Here is a 21,677-nt window from a genome sequence, read left to right on the forward strand (position 1 = left end):
TATATGTATAAAAGCAGAGAATTTATCCATAATACTATCTACAGAGGAAATTTAAAAATGTGTCAGGAAACTGAAAACATTTATGATTAGTAGGTGGTTTTTAGAATCCATCACACCTTCAAGTTTTCATCACATGCATTCTTTCAAAAATTTAAACAGTATCTCTGTTACTAATTGCTGTTAATCTCATTTTAAACTGATTTGAGCCCTACTGTATTAACACATTAAAAATAATATTTAACTCTGATATTTTACACTAATCTCAGAATCTTCCAGAAGTGAAAAATATGTTAAGTAGAAATATTAACTTATAACAAATCAATTTAACTCCAGATTCTTTCTCTCAGTTGAGTGAAAGGTGAAACTCCAAGCATAGCTCTTTCCATTTCACTTTAGGAGACCAGAAAAGCCTTCTCATTTTGTTTTCGTAGGGCCCATGTCTCTGAGGCATATGTTAATGCAAGAAGAACAGGGGAATTGAACACATATACCTGGAGCCGGAGTTTCTTCATCCTCTTAGCTATTTCTTTGACGCTCTTGAAGGCATTCCAAGCCTCTCTCTTCCTCCTGTACAATTCAGGTGTCAGGTCATTTGTCATGTTGACTTCTCAATCGAAGTACACATAACTGTTGTATTCAGAGATGGTCATTCCATTGCGAGCGAATGGACCATAAGGAACGAGATGGTTTCTCATCAATATTGTCTTTGTGAAATTCAGCTGGAGTCTGACCTTTCCACACTCACGGTTGAAGTTGGCCAGCATTTGTGCTGCTTGGTTCATGGGAGTTTCCCGGTGAATGTTTCTACAATGAAATTGACCACATCATATTCAAGGGACGGTTTTGACTGACTGATGTCACAGTTGTCCCAAAGTTCCAAACGGGATGGGACCACCATCTCCTTCGTGCAAAATTCTACTTCACCGAGCAGGAAGAAAGGGCTGCAAAGTTTAAGAAGTGAACTCCCCGAAGGATCACTAACTGGGAGCTCTTTGGCACTATTATGGAAACATGGGAAGATGCCGTCATTAACAACTTTGAAGAGGAATACGATAGACTGGTTCAGCACCTCCATGATTGTGTGAGGAATGCCAAAGAAACGCCAAGAGAGAGATAGCCACAAAAAAACGCCTGTCTTCGAAAACTCTTGAGCTTATTCACCAACATGGCTTGCCGCAAGCCTCCGGCAATTGCAAGCGAATGTCTAGGTTTGCAAAGCAGTGCAGAGAAGCGTGAAAGGAAGACTTCAAAGAGAAGAGCAGCAGTGCTGACAGAGGTGGAAGAAGCTGTAAAAAGTATTTGCAACACCCGCCTGTCCTTTGTCAACTACAAGACCAAGATGACTTCCCTCCAACATCCCGATGAATCTATTACATCTTGCAGAAGGGCAATGTAAAAGATTATCCATGACTCCTACTCAAATCCCTTCGATTGCCACGCCCACCTGCCCACATACCAAATTCTGCAGGATGGATATGTCATTCCTAACATTCTCCTTTCCAAAATCTGACACGCCATTAAATCGGTAAAGAAGCGAACAGCACCTGTCCCGGACAAGATCAGACCTGAACACCTGAAGAACCTACCATCACTCACCAATCCCTGGCTCAGCTCTTCAACACTACCAGTCTGAATGCAAGGTTCTGTCCCAATGGAAAACCAGCAGGACTGTACTACTGTACAAGAAGGGATACATTCACGACATTGGTAACTATCACCCAATCTGCCTATTGTCATCTACAAGCTGTTCACTCAAGTCATCCTGAATAGGATTGGCAGAACACTGGATGGAGGACAACCATGTGAACAAACTGTGTTCCGCAGACTATTCAGCATGATCAACCATATCCACACAATAACCAACCTCATTGAGGTTTCTTGGGAATTCAAGATGCCGCTCTGTCTAATTTTCATTGATTTAAAGAAAGCCTGTTGAGACGAAGTGGTCATTGAAGGCCCAGCCAATCAGGGCATTCAAACTCAATACATCAGGGTCCTCCATGAGCTTTATTATGGATTCACTACCAGAATCTCACCATTCTACAAAGAAGTGATCATCCATGTCAAGAAAGGGGTTTGGCAGGGTGATGCCATTTCACTGAAACTCTTCAGTGCCACCCTTAGAAATGTCATGAGACGATTGGAATTAGAAGGAATGGGAGTGAAGTTAGACGATCGGCAACTACACCACCTCCGCTTTGCTGATGACATTGTTCTAATAACAGCAAACATTTGAAATAAATTTTTAAAATAAAATAAAAGCTATTAAATCTAAATTTGTATTCAGTTATTATATATAGAAAATATTAAACATTATTTTGAAGAATGGAGATTCACTACCACAGAGATCTATATTTTCAGCTACAAAAATTGTAAAAGAATTTTAACAAATTGAATTTTTAACATATTGGCAATCATGGTTATTCTTTTTTATTTTTATGTTGAAATATCTGCATGAGCAATTTGAGACAAAGCATTATTTTTTCTATTTTAATTTTAACACTCTTTGTGCAAGTAACTATAATCTCTCTCCCTCTCTCTCATTCTCTCTCTCTTTGGTATTTGGGCCACAATAAACTGTGCTTAGGGGTCACAACTGGCTATATGATCAGGAGTCGGGCATGTCTCTCTGTGTTTGTGGGACTATATGACCTCCACCTTAGAAATAATCTTTCCTCATCAACATAATTTGGCAGAACAGCAAAATGTTGCAATCAATGAAGTTAGAGACACATTGTTATATCATTATTACACTAAATCATAGTTATACTAAAGCTTATTCTTGGTATTGTGGTTTCCATGATTTTTGAAAAAACTGTATTCATCAAAAGATCTTCAGACAAAATATTTCGCTGCTTAAATAGTCTGTGATGAATATTCATCCTTCTCTCTACCCCCACATTCTAGCATCCATGTATCATTTCACTGTCCCCATTGCCTTTTTTCTTTAAAGATAGCATATAGTCAGAATCAAGCTATGTGAACTTTTAAAACTAGTCTCTTTCACTTTTTAGTGTGCATTTCAGAACACTCGTCTCTACATGACTAGTTCATTACTTTATAGAATTGAATTATATCCCTTTGTATAGTTATTGCACAATTTGTTTATACACTCACCCACTGAGGTTATCTTAGTTGTTTCTATCTAGTACTCCATCCTCATTCCTTGTAATCTTTCTCAAGACTATGCCAGGGAAATTATTTGCTCAGTCTTTACCCTGTATGGTATATAAATCCCTCCTGTCAAAACTCAGCCCAGGATTATATACCTAGATCAAATTACTGATCTGGATAAATTGCCCAGATCAAACTGCTGCCACTGGATCAGCTTGCTAAACTGGTTTTCTTTATATAGACAGTTCTGCTTGCCCATTTTTGTAAGACAGCTACATTAAATCCAGGAATCTAACCATTGTCCCTCCCAGGGCTTATTTTGGAATTGGTAATCAGTATGCTCAAATTCTTGAAGATCTGGACTTGCAGCATTCTATAATTTTCTGGTCATCAACATAAAATTTTAAAAATCAAGTAATAAGGAGTCAATTGAACTATTTGTACTTGTATAAAATTTTCCCTTAAGAAAATCTTTCATACTCTAACTCTAGAGTTGTGTAAAAGTTTAAAATATGTTGGAATTAATTTCTTAAGAGTATTTTAGTTAGATTTTATACAACAACAATAAAAAATTTATTAAAACAACTCAACTCTTTTAGATTGATAGTAATCATTCACTATTCAACCCTACTTCAAGTATATATAAATGTGAGAACTTTGTGGTAGACAAAATATTACATTATTTTCTCCTGCCAAATACCAAGTTTACAGAGATATTTGTCTTTGGCATAGACATATCAAAGATCAATCTATGATAACCAAAACAAACTTTTAGACTCAATAAAAAAAGATAAGTGCTTTAGTTATAATCCAAATATATAAATACTTATAACTATTTTTACCAATATCATAGTCTGATCATCTATGGTTATAATGTGAATAATAATAATAAAAAAGGAAAAATTTATGTAGTAGATGAATCTCAAACAAAAGTCTCAATACTCAAAGTAGAACTACTAATTAAAACAACATATTTAATAATCCACAATCAAATAATTGAGTAAATATATTTTCTTCATCAAACACAACATCTCTTAAAATTAGAAAGAAAAATTTCCAACAATTTGTAAAAGACTCTAACAACTCCTCAAATTAATAGAAGCGATTCTTTAGTATGTAACACTTTTTCTTTCGTTTTTTGAGGCAAATCTGGTGGTGCTCAGGACTTACTCCTGGCTTTTTGCCCAGAGATCACTCCTGGTGGAGCTCAGGGTACCATATGGAGTGTTATGGATCAAAAATTAGTTGGTTGCATGCAAGGCAAGAGCTTTTCCTGCTGTACTATCATTTCAGTCCCAAACTATTTATTTGTTATCTCATTTACTTTTGAGTGTAAATAAATTATGAAAATAAAATAATGAAAAAGTATAAATATTCTGAAAGATAATATATAATAATCCAATTTAGAATCATATGGAATGAATAAATATTCTTTTGAGTTATGAAGACAAATGTGATTCACAACAAATGAATAAATTCTTAACATCAAATTTAACTAATTTTTACAGATATTTTATTTGATAGCTTAGTTGTTAAATCTTGCCAAATGTCTGAATTTTTTTGTGAGTAGTTTGTTTTAATAACACAGAGCCAACAGCGGTAACAGCAAATCTTCACAAAGCTGCTAACTAGACCTCTTGTTAGTTAGAGAAAAAAAATGAACAAACGAAAAGAAGTAAAGAATCATAACATGCTCTTGCACCATGTCAAATAACACTAAAGTTGATAATTTAAACTTGAAAACATAGAACAATTAAAATAACAAAGGACAGAAATTCCTTCTGGTATATAACTGGAGTTCACAACTTGAGTGTATGGATTTAGTTGTTTTTATAAGAAAAGGAAGAATGGTTTTGTGGACCAATGTATTCGAATTGGAATTAGATGCCCATGAGCATCAGCGTTGATCTTGCCTCCTTGAAAATTAATTTAAATTTCTTTTCTCTTATAGAAGTATCACTTATTAAGTGGGAAATACTAGAATGAAAATTTAAAAGTTATATTAAGCTGAAGTCATATCATTAAGCAGAGCAGAATGCTATTACAAAATATGCAGGGTTAAACTAAGAAATTAAATTCAATATATTTTAGTGTATCATATATTCACCAAGGCATATAAGTATAACCCACTAACATACACAAAGCAAAAGCACATGTGACCACTTAATCATTTTGCAAAAAATTAAAGTTAAATGTCTTTTCAATGTTCTCATTCAAAATGTTATTTTCTAAAATTGAAATCATTTCTGTGAGTTAACTCTTCCCATTTACAACATTATTTTAAAAATGAATAGTTCCAAACAATTTGTGATGCTATATTAATTTTCTACAGAATCTTGAGAACTTTCAAATATGGGTTGGGATGATAATACAATGGGTAGGACAGCTTGTTTTGTAGACAGGTTTGATCCCAGGGACTCCATGAGGTCCCCTGAGCTGCCAGCAGGGATACCTGAGATCAGAGTCTGGAGGATGACTTAAGGACTGCCAGATGTGACTCAAAAACTAGTGTAAAAAGGAAAAAATTCTTAACTGTATATTATTTGGCTTTATTTCATGTGAAGGGTGTCAAAATTTTCACCCTCTTATGCATTTTATTATTTTTCACGTACTAGGAAAAGGATTTAAAGTTTATTTCAATTACTGATAAAAATGTATCAATTTATTGACTCAGCAAGTAATTGTTGAGTAGTGTACATGAAAAATATTATTTTCCTTTTTCTTTTTTCAGTGACATTAAAAAGAATCTCTCTCTCTCTCACACACACACACACACACACACACACACTAAACCCTTATAAAATTTCAGGTAAAAAATATAAACCTAAAACAAAAATAAGTGAAAATATGCATATGAACACTAAGAACACTAAAATTATATTAGAAATTCTAACTAGGAAATAAGAATGACTTTGTAAGTTTAAATAATAGAAATAAGGCAAGGATTTTAGAAAATAGGATTTAATTAATTTTAATTAAATTTAATTAAATTAATTTAATTAAATTTAATTAAATTTAATTAATTTAATTAAATTTAATTAAAATTAATTTAATCTTTGATGAGAGTATGGAAAGTTACAGTAAATAATGGAGAGTTCAAAGCATGTAAGAATACCTTCAATTGGACTCAATAAATTTAAGAACTGCAGGAAGTGTGAGTTATGAGAGAATATCTAGAGATTACAAATGTGTGTGTGTGTGTGTGTAAGAAACCCAGAAACTGTAAGATCATGTTTACCTCCATTTAAAAAAATGAACGGAATGTCATTGAAAAAGAAAAAAATAAACTTTTTTGGTTTTTTGGTCACACCTGGTGATAATCAAGGGGTTAATCCTGGCTCTGCACTCAGAAATCACCTCTGGCTGTGCTTATGGGACCAAATGGAATGCTGGCAATCAAATCTGGGACAGCCTCATGCACCATAAGTGCTTTAAACACTGTACAATGTTTAAACAGTGTTAAATACTGTCTCTACAGTTCCCAAATTTGTGTTATTAAAATACTGTGATGAATCCCTGCCTACTTTAAGGTATTATTAAGTTAGAAATAATTATTAATTTGAGTATAAGGATAGAGGAGAGAGTATAAGCAGAATCTATTAGAGGTAGTCTAGAGGAAGATCATGTAGTTTGATTAGTGTGACTTCAGAAAACTATCCAAACAACAATACCATGACAATAAATAGTGTGTTCCTAAAATTATCATAATTATAGATTCGATTATAGAACAAGTGAAGTAATAAGATGATAACAAAATAAGATTGCATCTATGTATTTTATGTATTTTGTTCCAGTTAAATAAGGCTGTAGCAATAGCACAGCAGGTAGGGCGTTTGCCTTGCACACAGCTGACCCGGGTTCAATTCCTCTGTCCCTCTCAGAGAGCCCAGCAAGCTACTGAGAATATCCCGCCCGAACAACAGAGCCTGGCGAGTTCCCCGTAGCGTATTCAGTATGCCAAAAACAGTAACAACAAGTCTCACAATGGAGACATTACTGGTACCCACTCAAGCAAATCGATGAACAATGTAATGGCAGTGCTACAGTGACAGTGCTAAATATATTTAATAAATTTAAATTAAATTTTGATACGGTATGAGATAGAGGTCTATCTTCATTTTTTACAAATGGTTGTTCAATTTTCCAAGACTCATTTTTGTAGCATTTTTCCTTGCTATATTTCATAGACCAAGCATTTTTGTTATAAACCAAGTACTCATACAACTCTGAGTTCAAAATTAGCTTAAAATATAAATAAAATATATATACATATATATATTCCTATAATTTTTGACACACATACATACCAGAGAAGAACAAACAATAACTATAGACTGTCACAAACATTGTTGTATTAAAATAATTGCTGTTGGGGGCCGGAGAGACAGTACTTTATGGGGGCTGAAGAACAGGTAGAGATTTTGTCTTTCATGCTACCAATCCAAGTTTGGATCCCTGGCACCACATAATGTACACTGCACATGACCATGAGTAATTCCTGAATACAGAGGAAGGATTGACTCCTGAGTATCACTAAGTGTAGTCAAAAACTCAAAAATAAATAAATAATTAAATAACCACTTAAGTCATTGAAACTGAATAATTGAAAGTTCTTACGAAGTTCAGGTTAAATAAATTTATCATTATCTCCAGGTTAGAACATTACAGAAATTGCTGTGATTAGCAGGCCCTTGGAGGAATTAAGATAGGATCCATCGATTCAATAGGAAAATAATTTATTTCATGAAAATTGGAGTTTCTCATTTTCTTTGGCATTATTTACTTTTTCTGATTACCCAGTTATTTTATTAAATGACTGAATCTAAGTAGAATGTTTTGAGGGAATAGATCAGAAGAGAATCTAAATGACCTGATTCCTATCAGGCTACAAAAAACTCTAAATGCCATCCACATATTAGTAGAATGTATTTTCTGTAAATATATTTTCATGCTCTATACTTCATCTAACTTTTGCTTATGCAAAGAGAAGCTTCTCACTTGTGTTATGGATTAGATTTATTGTGTGATTCATAAAAATATTTTCCAGCATGTACACCCCATTCAGGACAACAGAATGTAATGCTCTAGGTCACAGGTACCATTTAAAAATACTGCAGATTCTTCCAGTGGAAAGGCTACTTGAAGAGCTCTGGTGTGGGGACTAAGTTGGTAATATCAGTTATTAAAACTAACAGCTGCGGAGAGCTTATGGAAAAGCCATTGTAACTTTACACTGATTGTTGCTTTTTCTATTAGCTTAAGTTAAATTTACATGGAAATTTTTGTTTGTGACAGAATGGTGATATTTTTCTGGCCACAGGTGGTACTAGGGGTCTCATGGCCTTGTAATTTAAAAACCAGTAGGAGAACTAAACATTGCTAAGAAGGGATAAAGGAGAATTTTGTTTTGGCAGAAAACCGGAAACCTTTCTGTGAGGTTAAGCTCTACACCACATACAGCCAATTAGTGGAAGCAACATGAATAGGGAAGTCTTGCAAAAAATTGTCATGAGCCTCCCACTCTAAACAACACAACAAAGTTCTGAAAATTTATAGGCAAATTATGGAGAGTTAAGGTACACAGTCAAATGCAGTCAATTAATGCTATCATTGTAAATCAAGATTACAGCTTGCCATGTAAATAGCAGTTATAATAAACATAAATAACAGCACAAGTGACTCAATTTAGCAAATCACACAGGCTGTTGTGCGTGGTCAGTGTACTGAACTGTCGAGAAGAAAATGAGCCAATTTAGTACTGGCAGAAAGATAGCTGGAATGCGAACACAATATTAAAAAGACATTGAAGTCGCTGATAAAACTGAAAGCAGACAATAGGCAAATAAATTAGAAGTATCACATGAACACAATAGGTTTGGGCAAGCAACGTTTAGCAGTTTAAAGTTAAGAGCCAAAGAAATCACATAATAAAGAAAGAACTTAGAAATTTTTTTCCAGTAGTGTTTTTTAGTAGTTCTGGTATGGACTGTGTCAGAAAGCAGAGGTTGGGCATAGCAGTGACAGGTCAAATTTACCTGGTCAAAGGTCGCCAGTGGAATTCACCTGTCATAATAACTCACTCCAAAAGTAGAAAAACTATGCATTGAACATAATGCAGTTTTATACACAGTAATTCACTAGAACCAAATAAAGTACTTTACATGTGGTAAAAAGGGTCACTTATTGTCTCAATTTAAAAATATAGCAACATAAATAATTACAATCATTATAAATATTTATATCTACATATTAGGGTAATGATATTTGAGTAATATACTATGGAACATTATTATACTATATAGTTATTGTATACCAGCCAAGTGCTATTCTAATTTTCTGGATGTTATAAGCAAATAGTAAAGTGCATTAATTTTACTATAGTTATTACTGCTTACATATACAATAATATATTTTTGCTAATATGGAAAATCCTTGATCACTTGATCACTTGACTTCCTGCTAATTGTTGAATTGCTCGAGCAGGCGCCAGTAACGTCTCCATTTGTCCCTGTCGCGTGCTAGTGTAGCCCAATTTGGCGTCTGTTAGTTCTAGGAATATGAAGAGCTTCAAACTGATCATTCATGATCTTGATGAAGAAGTATGACCATCTGGTAGGTGGGAGGCCATGTGGTCTTTTGACGTCCTGTGGAATCCAGTCGGTAATGGCTCTGGTCCAGCGGTTGTCTCTTAATCTCATTACGTGTCCAGCACATCTGATTTTTGACACCATGGCAAACGAGACAGCGTTCCTGATTCTTGATAGTCGACGGAGGTTGGAACTCCAGATTCTTTCACTCATTTGAGTGAAACGTGATATTCCAAGCATAGCTCTTTCAATTCCTCTTTGGGAGACCCAAATAGCGTTCTCATCCTGTTTGCATAGGGCCCAGGTCTCTGAGACATATGTTAATGCAGGAAGAACAGAGGAATCAAAGATATATGCCTGGAGTGGGAGGTTCTTCATCCCCTTAGCTATTTCTTTGACGCTCTTGAAGGCGTTCCAAGCTGCTCTCTTCCTCCTGCACAACTCAGGTGCCAGGTCATTCATCATGTTGACTTCTCGACCTAGGTACACATAACTTGCATTTGGAGATGGTCGTTCCGTTGAGAGCGAATGGAGTGTCAGGAATGAGGCTGTTTCTCATAAACATTCTATTTGTAAGATTCAGCTGTAGTCTGATCTTTCCACGCTCACGGTCGAAGTAGGCCAGCATTTGTGCCACTTGGCTAATGTTTGGTGTTATTAAAACAATGTCATCAGCAAAGCGAAGGTGATGTAGTTGCCGATCATCTATCTTCACTCCCATTCCTTCTAATTCCAGTCGTCACACGATGTTCTTGAGGGTGGCACTGAAGAGTTTTGGTGAAATGGTATCAAACTGCCGAACCCCTCTCCTGACATCAATGATTACTTTGTAGAATGGTGAGATACTGGTAGTGAATCTGTAATACAGCTCACGGAGGAACCTGATGCTTGAGTTTGTATTCCCTGATTGGCTAGAGCTTCAACGACTGCTTCTGTCTCAACAGAATTAAAAGCCTTCTTTAAATCAATGAAAATTAGACAGAGCAGCATCTTGAACTCCCGAGAAAGCTCAATGAGCTTGGTTTTCATGTGGATATGGTTGATGGTGCTGAATCCTTTTTGGAACCCGGCTTGCTCGCATGGTTGTCCTTCATCTAGTGTTCTGCCAATCCTATTTAGGATAACTTGAGTGAACAGCTTGTAGATGACAGACAATAGGCAGATTGGGCAATAGTTGCCAATGTCCTGAATGTCTCCCTTGTTGCACAATAGTACACACCTGCTGGTTTTCCACTGGGATGGAACCTTGCATTCAGACAGGTAGCTTGTGAAGAGCCATGAGTACTGACGGCAGGTTCTTTCTTCAGTTATTCAGGTCTGACCTTCTCTGGGATGGGTGCAGTTCATTTCTTTATGGACAAAATTGCGTGTTGGATTTTGGAAGAGAGAGCATTGGGAACGACATATCCATCCTATGGAATTTGGTATATGGGCAAGTGGACATGGCTGTGGAAGAGATCTGAGTTGAAATCATGGATAATCTTTTCCATTGCCCTTCTGGAAGATGTGATAAATCCATCAGGACGTTGGAGGGCAGTCATCTTGGTCTTGTAGTTGGCGAAGGACAGGCGGGCATTACGAATGCTTTTCCCGGCTTCTACCATATCTACCAGCACTTCTGCTCTTCTGTCTTTGAGATCTTCCTTGATCGCATCTCTGCACTGCTTTGCAAGCTCGGACCTTTGCTTGCGGTTGCCTGAGGCATGCACCAAACCACGTTGGTGAATAAGCTCAACAGTTTTCAAAGGCAGGCGTTTTTTTGTGGCTATCTCTCTCTTGGCATTCCTCGCACAATCATGGAGGTGCTGAACCAGTTGATAATATTCCTCGTCAGTTTTGTCAACAATAGCATCTTTCCATGTTGCAGCAATAGTGCCAAAGAGCTCCCAGTTGGTGGTCATTCTGGGAGTACTCTTCTTAAACTTTTCAGCCCTTTCTCCCCGCTCTGTGAAGTAGAATTTTGCACGAAGGAGATGGTGGTCCGATCCCATTTGGGATTTTGGGACAACAGCGACATCAGTCAGGCAAAACCGTCAATTGAATATGATGTGGTCAATTTCGTTGTGGTGCGGTCCACTGAAAGACTCCCATGTCCAATGTTTAGATTTGGCCTTCTGGAACTGTGAGTTACCATGGATGGTCTTGGTGGACATAATGAATTCAGACAGTCTCTCAACCTGTTCGTTCCATTCTAGGGCATGGGTCCCGATGTGTAGTTCTTCAGCTGATCTTCTCGGTCCTATCTTGGCATTAAAATCACCGACAATGATCTTGTAGAAGGTGTGGTCTTATGCCAAATACACCCTTAAATAACATTATATGCTTGAATAATCTCATTCAAAGATTTATTATTTGTAGATTTATCATAAATATTTTAGTTTCTGGACTTAACATTACCATAAAACAGATATTAGTACATACATGTTAAATCTAAACTAAATACAATATTTTTTATTTGTTTATTTAGTTTTTGCATTATGGGTCACGCCTGGCGATGCACAGGGGTTACTTTGGCTCTGCACTCGGGAATTACTTCTGGCAGTGCTCGGGGGACGATATGGGATGCTGGGAAGCTAACCCAGGTCAGCCATGTGCAAGGCAAATGCCCTACCAGCTGTTCTATCCCTCCAGCCTGATTTTGTATTTTTCAGATATATCTCTCACTAGTCCTCTTTTGATCTAATCGGTCCTATCTTAGCATTAAAATCACCAAAAATGATCTTGTAGAAGATGTGGTATTTTTTATATAACTTCTCCAACTCTACGTAGAACTTCTCAATTTCTCCTTCATCATAATTGGATGTTGGTGAATAGACAACGAAGATAGAAACTGCCAAGAAAAGACTGAGAATATCAGCCGAAGACCTCCACATCGAAACCCAAGGCCTAGAATGGAACGAACAGGGTGAGACTGTCTGAGTTCATCATGTCAACCAAGCCATCCATGGTAACTCACAGTTCCAGAAGGCTGAATCTAAACATTGGACTTGGGAGTCTCCAAGTAGATGGTTCCAAAAAGAAATTCACCACATCATATTCAATCGACAGTTTTGCCTGACTAATGATACTGTTGTCCCAAAATTCCAAATGGGATCGGACCACCGTGTTCTTCATGCAAAATTCTACTTCACAGAGTGGGGAGAAAGGGCTGAAAAGTTTAAGAAGAGAACTTCCAGAGCGACCACCAATTGGAAGCTCTTTGGCACTATTGTGGCGACATGGGAAGATGCTGTCCTTGACAACATTGATGAGGAATACGATCAACTGTTCAGCACGTCGATGATTGTGCGAGGAATGCCAAGAGAGAGATAGCCACAAAAAAAAAACCTTTATTCGAAAACTCTTGAGCTTATTCACCAACGTGGCTTGGCGCAATCCTCAGGCAACTACAAGAGTACGTTCGAGCTCACAAAGCAGTGCAGAGAAGCGATAAAGGAAGACCTCAAAGAAAGAAGAACAGTAGTGCTGGCAGAGGTTGCAGAATCCTGGAAAAGCATTTGCAATGCCCACCTGTCCTTCGCCAATTATAAGACCAAGATTACTGCCCTCCAAAGTCCTGATGGATCTATCACATCTTCTAGAAGGGCAATGAAGAAGAATATCCATGACTTCTACTCGGATCTCTTCAATAGCCACATTCATTTGCCCACAAACCAAATTCCGCAGGATAGTTATGTCCTTCCTGATGTTCTCCCTTCCAAAATCTGACACGCCATTTCAACGGTAAAGAAGCAAACAGCACCTGGCCCAGAAAAGGTCAGACCTGAACACCTGAAGAATCTGTCATCGGTACTCATCAATACAGTGGCTCAGCTGTTCACACACTACCTGTTTGAATGCAACTTTCTGTCCCAAGGAAAATCAGCAGGACTGTACTACTTTACAAGAAGGAAGACATCCACGATATTGGCCACTATCACCCGATCTGCCTATTGTTTGTTGTCTACCACCTGTTCATTCGAGTCATCCTGAATAGGAATGGCAGAAAACTAGATGAATGACAACCAAGAGAGCAAGCTGGGTTCCGCAAAGGATTCAGCACAATCAACCATATCCACAAGATAACCAAGCTCATTGATGTTTCTCGGGATTTCAAGATGCCACTCTGTATAATGTTCATTGGTTTAAAGAAGGCCTTTGCTTCCTTGAGATGAAAGCAGTCATTGAAGGCCTACTCAATCGGGGCATTCAAACTCAATACATCAGGATCATCCATGAGCTCCATCATCCATGCATCGTCCATCGCCCATTATCCATGTCAAGCGAGGGGTTCGGCAGGGTGAGTCCATTTCACTGAAACTCTTGAGTGTCACCCTCCAGAGCATCATGTGACGACTGGAATGGGAAGGAATGGGAATGAAGATAGACGGTTGGCAACTACACCACCTCCGCTTTGCTGATGACATCATTCTAATAACACCAAACATTAGCCAAGCAGCACAAATGCTGGCCTACTTCGACCGTGAGAATGGAAAGATCAGGCTACAGCTGAATCTCATGAAGACAATGTTTATGAGAAACATTCTCATTCCTGACATTCCATTCAATCTCAATGGAATGAACATCTCCGACTGCAACAGTTACATGTACTTAGGTCTAGAAGTCAACATGACGAATGGCCTTGCACCTGAGTTGCGGAGGAGGAAGAGAGCAGCTTGGAACGCCTTCAAGTGCATTGAAGAATTAGCTAAGAGGACGAAGAACTGCCAGCTCTGGGCACATCTCTTCAATTCCACTGTTTTTCCTGCATTAACATACACCTCAGAGACCTGGGCCCTGTGAAACAGGATGAGAACCCTATTCTGGTCTCCCAAAGAGGAATAGAAAGAGCTACGCTTGGAGTATCATGCTTCACTCAAATGAGAGAAAGAATCTGGAGTTTTGACCTCCGTCGATGATCAAGAGTAAGAGACACTGTTTTATTTGGCCAAGGCGTCAAAAATCGAATGGGCTGGACACATAAGGAAATTTGGAGACAGCCGCTGGACTAGAGCCATTACTGACTGGATACCACTGGACATCAAAAGATCACGTGGCTACCCACCTACGAGATGGTCAGACTTCTTCGTCAAGATGTCAAGACCCTGAACGATCAGTTTGAGGCTCTTCATTTTCCTAGAATGAGCAGACGCCATTGGGCTACACTAGCACATGACAGGGACGAATGGAGAAGTACTGGTGCCTGCTTAAGCAAATCGATGAGTATAGGGATATCAAGTGATCAAGTGATCAAGTCCTCTTTTATTTTTTAAGTTATGGGCATACTCACAATTCTTAGGGTTTTCTCCCAGCTTTGCTCTCAGGGATTATTGCTAGTGTGGCATGGGGAACCAGAGAGGGCGCCAAGGATCAAACCTGGGCTCGCTGCATGCAAGGCACACACCCTATCAGTTGTACTATATCACTAGGATCAAGCTCTTCCTATCCTTTTATCAATTCAACCTGTTCATTTATGATCAGTTACCAGAAAAATAATTAAATTTCTCACTTGTTTGTAAACTACCAATATAGTTTCCCAATACTAACACTTCTGAAGAATTTTACTAGTAAACTACTTACTCACTATAATGACTAAGTTCATTATTTTTGTTATGATCTTTCTTGAATGTTTTAGAGCAAATATATCCTAAATTATATTGATTTTCTAAATTATGTTCCATTTACAAGTATGATAATACATCAAGTTTAAATATTATTTAAGAGCTCAGTTAAAACTTATTATTTCTTGATGTCAATTACTTCATCTGAATTACTCAACTATGAATTTAAAATAGAGCAAGTTTACTATTTTTTTTTTGGCCAGGGGCATATCCTTTCTTTCACCCTTCATTAATTTCCTATTTAAATACTAGCTAGCTACATTTTTATTTATTTTTAGTTCATATATTCTTGATTGAATTTAGACTGATATTTGTTAAAATTTTTTATGGAAAGTAATGATTCTAAAGAGGATAACTTTAGAAAAGACTTTTTATTAAGGTCTGTGCATCTTAAATATATTAAATTATAAACTAAAAATTAATGTAGCTAAATGAAAACATAGTGATCATTTGAAAGAAAAAAAAAACAATTCTGCAAATTAATCTAAAAAAATTCTATTTATTCTTGGGCCAAATGTGAATAATATAATACATGACAGAAAAGTTTATTCTGCTATAGTAAAGTTAATTTTAAAATATACTTACCAGTTATTAAAAATGAATTACAATGATCTAAAATTTATTTATAAAAGAATAAGTGGCTGTAACTTGTAAATATTCTTTGAAAATAAATTAAAACATACATATATATGTAAAATCGGATTTTTATTTCAATTTTCAGTTTGAAAATTATGGACAAATCTGTATCAAATATTCTCAAGTTTAAGGTCTATAAATATAAATTCTACTTTCAGTTTACTCTCTATTTGAATGCTAATATTTCAGAACTGATTGGTATTAGGATACAATTTCTGAATGAAAGTTGCAAAGAAAACAATAGTTTAACTTCTAGCAGTATTCATTAAATCCCAAAATTTTGCCTTAATGCATTCTATAAAATCAAGATTTTTAGGAAAGTGGATGTTGTAGAAAATCATTCTGAAATGCAATACATTTGTAATAGATAACCGTATAACATAACTTCACAAGAAAAGCAAAATAAAAAAGATTTAATTATAGGAAAGAAAATTGATGATTTTATGAATATTTGAATTTTTGAGACATATACATATGTTTGTTTATGTGTACACTCAGTGGTGTTTTGGATTTTTTTGGCTCTGTTTGGGGATTCTGATAGTGCTCAGGAGACCATATGCAGTACCAGTTATTTAAGTGAGTCAGTCTTATGCAAGGCAAGTGCTGTAACAAGTATCATGCTATTTCTCTGATCCTAGATCTGTAATATTTAATCAATAAATAACTTTTATATGCTTTAGCTAATTCTCAATTTTTCATTATCAGTAATAACTCATGTGTAGAATTAATTATGCTAAATTAATGATGACAATAGATATAATGAAAGTATGTGATTTTACCACAAATCAGAAAACTTCATTTAACCAGATGAAAGCTTCACAGCATAAAGAAATATCATTATCATGAATAACTGAAATGGAATTTATCATCTGACTTGAATCATAGAAAACCCTTTAAACTTGCTAGAAGCAGATTTTATTTTATTTTAATTAGCATTAAAATGCTAATAATTTTGATGATTTAAGCATTCTTTAATGTTGGTCTTAAGCATTATTTCAATAGAACAATGCTAAAAGCTTGATTTTTATAGAAAGGTTTTGTAAAAAGTTTAAATAACTATGTTACACCATGTAAACTATGCTAATTTTAAAGCTAACTATCCTTGATATATTTGCATTATAACAACGAACAATGTCCTTCTAGTAAGTTATATGGCTTTTTAAAAATTCAACTATGAGGATTTATAAAGAAGTAATTATTAAACTTACAAATATAATATATATATATATATATATACATCTTTTAAGTTTTCTTTCTGAATAAAATTTAAATTCTGGAAATTTAATTGACCATAATCGAAAATAATCATTTTATTGCTAAAATATTACTTTTGAGACTTGTCAAGAATCTGTCTAAATTTGCAAAACCAAATTTGTAAAACAAATGAAGTGTTCTTCCAAGTATTGCTGATTATAAAACGAAATTATATTGATATCTCTTCAAATGGGGATCCTTAATAATGCTTTTAAATAAGAAATAAATAGTATAGTATGGTTATAAAATTCTGTGCAATTAACCTCGATGCTATCATGGTTACAAGAGTATTCAAACATCATGATGAAATGATTACACCAAGGCGAGATTCTTAGTAAAAGTGGGGATGATTAAAACACTGACAATTTACAGAGCAGCGAGAAAAGAAGTGTTGGGTGGGTCAGTAGACATATTTACTCTCATAAAAATCTACATAAATGAGCCTAGACAGAGAAAGCATCTGTGAATTTGTTAAATTTGAAAACTCTGAGGAGAATAATAAATATAGAGCAGGCAGCATGGAAAAAAATAGTCAGTGAAGCTTGGCAGTCTACTGTGCTAAAAGTAGTTGTATGTGCAAAAATGGAACCTTATACAGCTGGCTTTAGTATAGAGACCCAAAATGTGGAGCCAAAGTGCTAGTGCTTTAAGAGCCCTTATAGAATGTTTGATTAAAAACTCAAATTTATATTAATATTAAGGAATTTATGTGAAGACTACAGTTAAAAGAAAGAATTTTAGATACAGAGTAAAAAAAATAATTGATGTGAAATCAGTATCAGCTGATATTAACCATATACCTTACTGAGATACATACATTTTATCATTACTTTCTACCCATTCATCACCTATATTTAGACAGAGTATTAGAGTAAGGTTAAAAGTAGTATCTACAAGGGCTGAACAGAAAATACAGTGAGACATGAACTTGCCTTCCATTTGGCCAACACGTTTGATCCTTGGCACCCTATAAGGTGCTCTGAAACCCAGAGTAACATTATCGAGTACAGAACCAGAAGTATGCCTTATGCAGTGCTGAGAGTGTGTGTAATAAAAGTCACTCACACATCAAAAAAGTAGAAACTAGAGACAATATAATTATTTCTGTCTTCATAGAAATTATACATGTCTATGATAGGTGCAATTATACAGTTGCTACTGAAAATAGCTTTACACCTATATATTTATTAACATTTTAAATATGTTATAATTAATTTTTACATTTATATTGCATGACTGCAAACAGCATTTTATTGTTTTCAGTGTTTTACTTTTCATCATGTAGAAAGGTTGGTATAGAATTACAATTTCAAAATTAGCTTCAAAACTACCACCATTACCACAAAATAACAATATGAGAATGACACTCAAGGACAGTAGAGACAAGGACCAGGAATATTGCTTCATGGTTGGTAACTTGCCTCATGAGCTGGGGGACAAGACACCAGAAATAGAGAAGGGATCACTAAGTCAATGATGCTTAGAGGTATCATTCGGGATGGGAGATGAGTGCTGAAAGTAGATAAAGGACCAAACATGATAGCTTCTCAGTATCTGTATTACAAACTATAATGCCAAAATTAGGGAGGGAGTATGGGGGAAATTGCCTGCCATAGAGGTCGCGGGGGCTGGAGTGATAGCACTGCAATAGGTTGTTTGCTTTGCATGCAACCAACACGGCCGACCAAAGTTTGATTCCTATACGCCTTTCAAAGAGCCTGACAAACTACCGAGAGTATCTCGCCCGCATGGCAAAGTCTTGCAAGCTCCCCATGACGTATTCTATATGACAAACACAGTAACAACAAAGTCTCACAATAAAGACGTTACTGGGTCCGCTCGAGCAAATCAATGAACAATGGGAGGACAGTGACAGTGACAGAGGTCGCGGGAGAGTGGAATGAGGAGGGGGATGCTGGAGACATTGGTGGTAGAAAATTTGTACTGGTGGAGAGATGGGTGTTTCATCATTGTATGACAGATACACAAACATGATAGTTATGTAACTGTATATCACCAAAAAATGATAGCTTTGTAACTGTATTCAATAAAAATAAATAAATAAATAACTGCTACCATTTTAAATTAATGTTCTAATTCTTTCAACAGCACACATTTAAAAAGTGAATGATAAGGAGAGAGCAATAGTACAGCTGGAAGGGCATTTGCCTTGCAAACATTAGATCCTTGACACCCCATATGCTCCTCCAAGACTGCCAGGAGTGATCCCTGAGAAGAATAAGCTCTGAGAAGTGCCAGGTTTTACACCCCTCTCTTCCTTGCCCCCCACACCAAAAAAAGGTCAAAGGTCGACTATGCTTCGTGAATATGTAACAGTAGTCATAAACTTACCTTTACAGCATTAAAAGGGTGGTTTACATAATTGGGAATAGTTTATTTCCCTTACACTATTCTGAAGTTTAGATATTGATTGGGGTCTACTTGGGAACCAAGAATTTCTTTTTCATAGTAAGTTTGGAGTTAAATTTAATTATCCATTTATCTATTCATAAGTAATTCCAAATAACTATTTACCAGAATCCAAGATTATACCTGATTCTGGTAATATAATGATTAATTGATAACACAAAGACCTATACTCATTATCTAAAAGTTACTAAAAAAGTTGAATTATTTGTTTTAAAATATGATGAAATCTATATGAATGAATTAAAAACACACAATGAGTCACAGATGACTCCAAGAAAACAAGACATTATATATTGTAGTGTTGTAGTTATTCCCTTTTTCTCTGGGTGTGGCTCAGGGAGGGGGAAAAGAATTTTTTTTTTTTTTGCTTTTTGGGTCATACCCAGCGATGCTCAGGGGTTACTCCTGGCTCATGCAACTCAGGAATTGCTCCTGGTGGTGCTCGGGGGGACCATATGGGATGCTGGGAATCGAACCTGTGTCGGTCATGTTGGCTGCATGCAAGGCAAATGCCCTACCCACTGTGCCATTGCTCCAGCCCCAGGGAAAAGAAACTTTTATGGGATAAATCTTGAATAAGCCTATACAAGAATAAAACTGTATTTTATTTGAAGAGGGGAGTATTGGTTTTATTTTTAAAAATTTTATATTTAAATATTTTAAGTGTCTGCTTTATAGGTAAAATGATTTAATAAAAAACTTTATGGATGTAATTAAAAAGAAAACCTGGATAAGATATAGAACATTTAAGTGATAGTATTTGTTATTGACCTTGAGCTTGTTTGGAGGTTCTGGCTGGAGCGATAGCACAGCGGGTAGGGCGTTCACCTTACACGCGGCCAACATGGCCGACCCGAGTTCGATTCCTCCGCCCCTCTCGGAGAGCCCGGCAAGCTACCGAGAGTATTCGATATGCCAGACACAGTAACAACAAAGTCTCCAATGGAGACGTTACTGGGCCCGCTTGAGCAAATCGACGATCAATGGGAGGGCCTTTTGTTATTGAAAATATATAAAATCTTTTATCAAGCTAAGAGTAATCATAACTTTCTTTATCTAGTAGAGGATTTACATGTGACTGAGTGTCATACTCAATGATACATACTAGGAAGTTTTTCTATGTTTTAAAGAATTTTTTTTCAACTTCTCTTGCAAAACTACTTTTAAAATTATGAATTATCTAAAATGTTACATAACCCTGAAGCTCTATATTGTTCTTTCAAATATGAATGATAATTTCATTGCATATGTATTCTGGTGAGGTATTCATTTCAATGAGGTTTTGGACTGTACCCCATTACTCTCTTCTGGCTTATAGAGCTCCAATTGATAGATTTGCTATGAACTCTTATAAGTTACTTGTCACTGTCACTGTCACTGTCTTCCCATTGTTCATCGATTTGCTCAAGCGGGCGCCAGTAGTGTTTCCATTCATCTCTGTCATGGGCTAGTGTAGCCCGATGGCATATTGGAGGCTCTTTCAGGGTCAGGGGAATGAGAACCATCATTGTAATTGTTGACATCACAGTATGAGTTACTTTTCAGAAAAGGTGTTCCAACTGTTTTGTGAAAACAGAATTTTTTTCCTTCTGAAATTCAATTTTACCTTGAAAGCACTGACTTGGTTGCTTATTTAATGGGGGGGAAAAGAAATTCTAGGGTGATAGTCCTAATCTTCCTATAGCCTAAGCAATTTGGAATGATTTGGGGCAAGGGATGGTGTGAAGACTTTAAAGTTTAAGAAGTTCCAATCTCAAGATGAAGGCATGAATTCAGCCATATGTAACTGAAAAATCAAAGGTAGAATTTGCAGTTAAGATTAGAATCTTAGGGCATCTATCTATATTCCATGAATAAAATGGATCCAGAGATTCATGAGGCAATATTGCACTTCTCAAAGAACTTGAGGCCCCTGCACTTTTCTCACTTTGCCTCACTCAGATTGTTGTATTTCTAAGGAGCTTCACTCTCTAATAATAATGGGTCACAACTTTTACCAACCATTTGCAGTCAACAATATGTGTAAGTACTTCTGTAGTTGTTATAATATTATACA

Source organism: Sorex fumeus, unplaced genomic scaffold, assembly GCF_029834395.1.
Source record: "Sorex fumeus unplaced genomic scaffold, SorFum_2.1 ptg000054l, whole genome shotgun sequence".
Classification (NCBI taxonomy): domain Eukaryota; kingdom Metazoa; phylum Chordata; class Mammalia; order Eulipotyphla; family Soricidae; genus Sorex; species Sorex fumeus.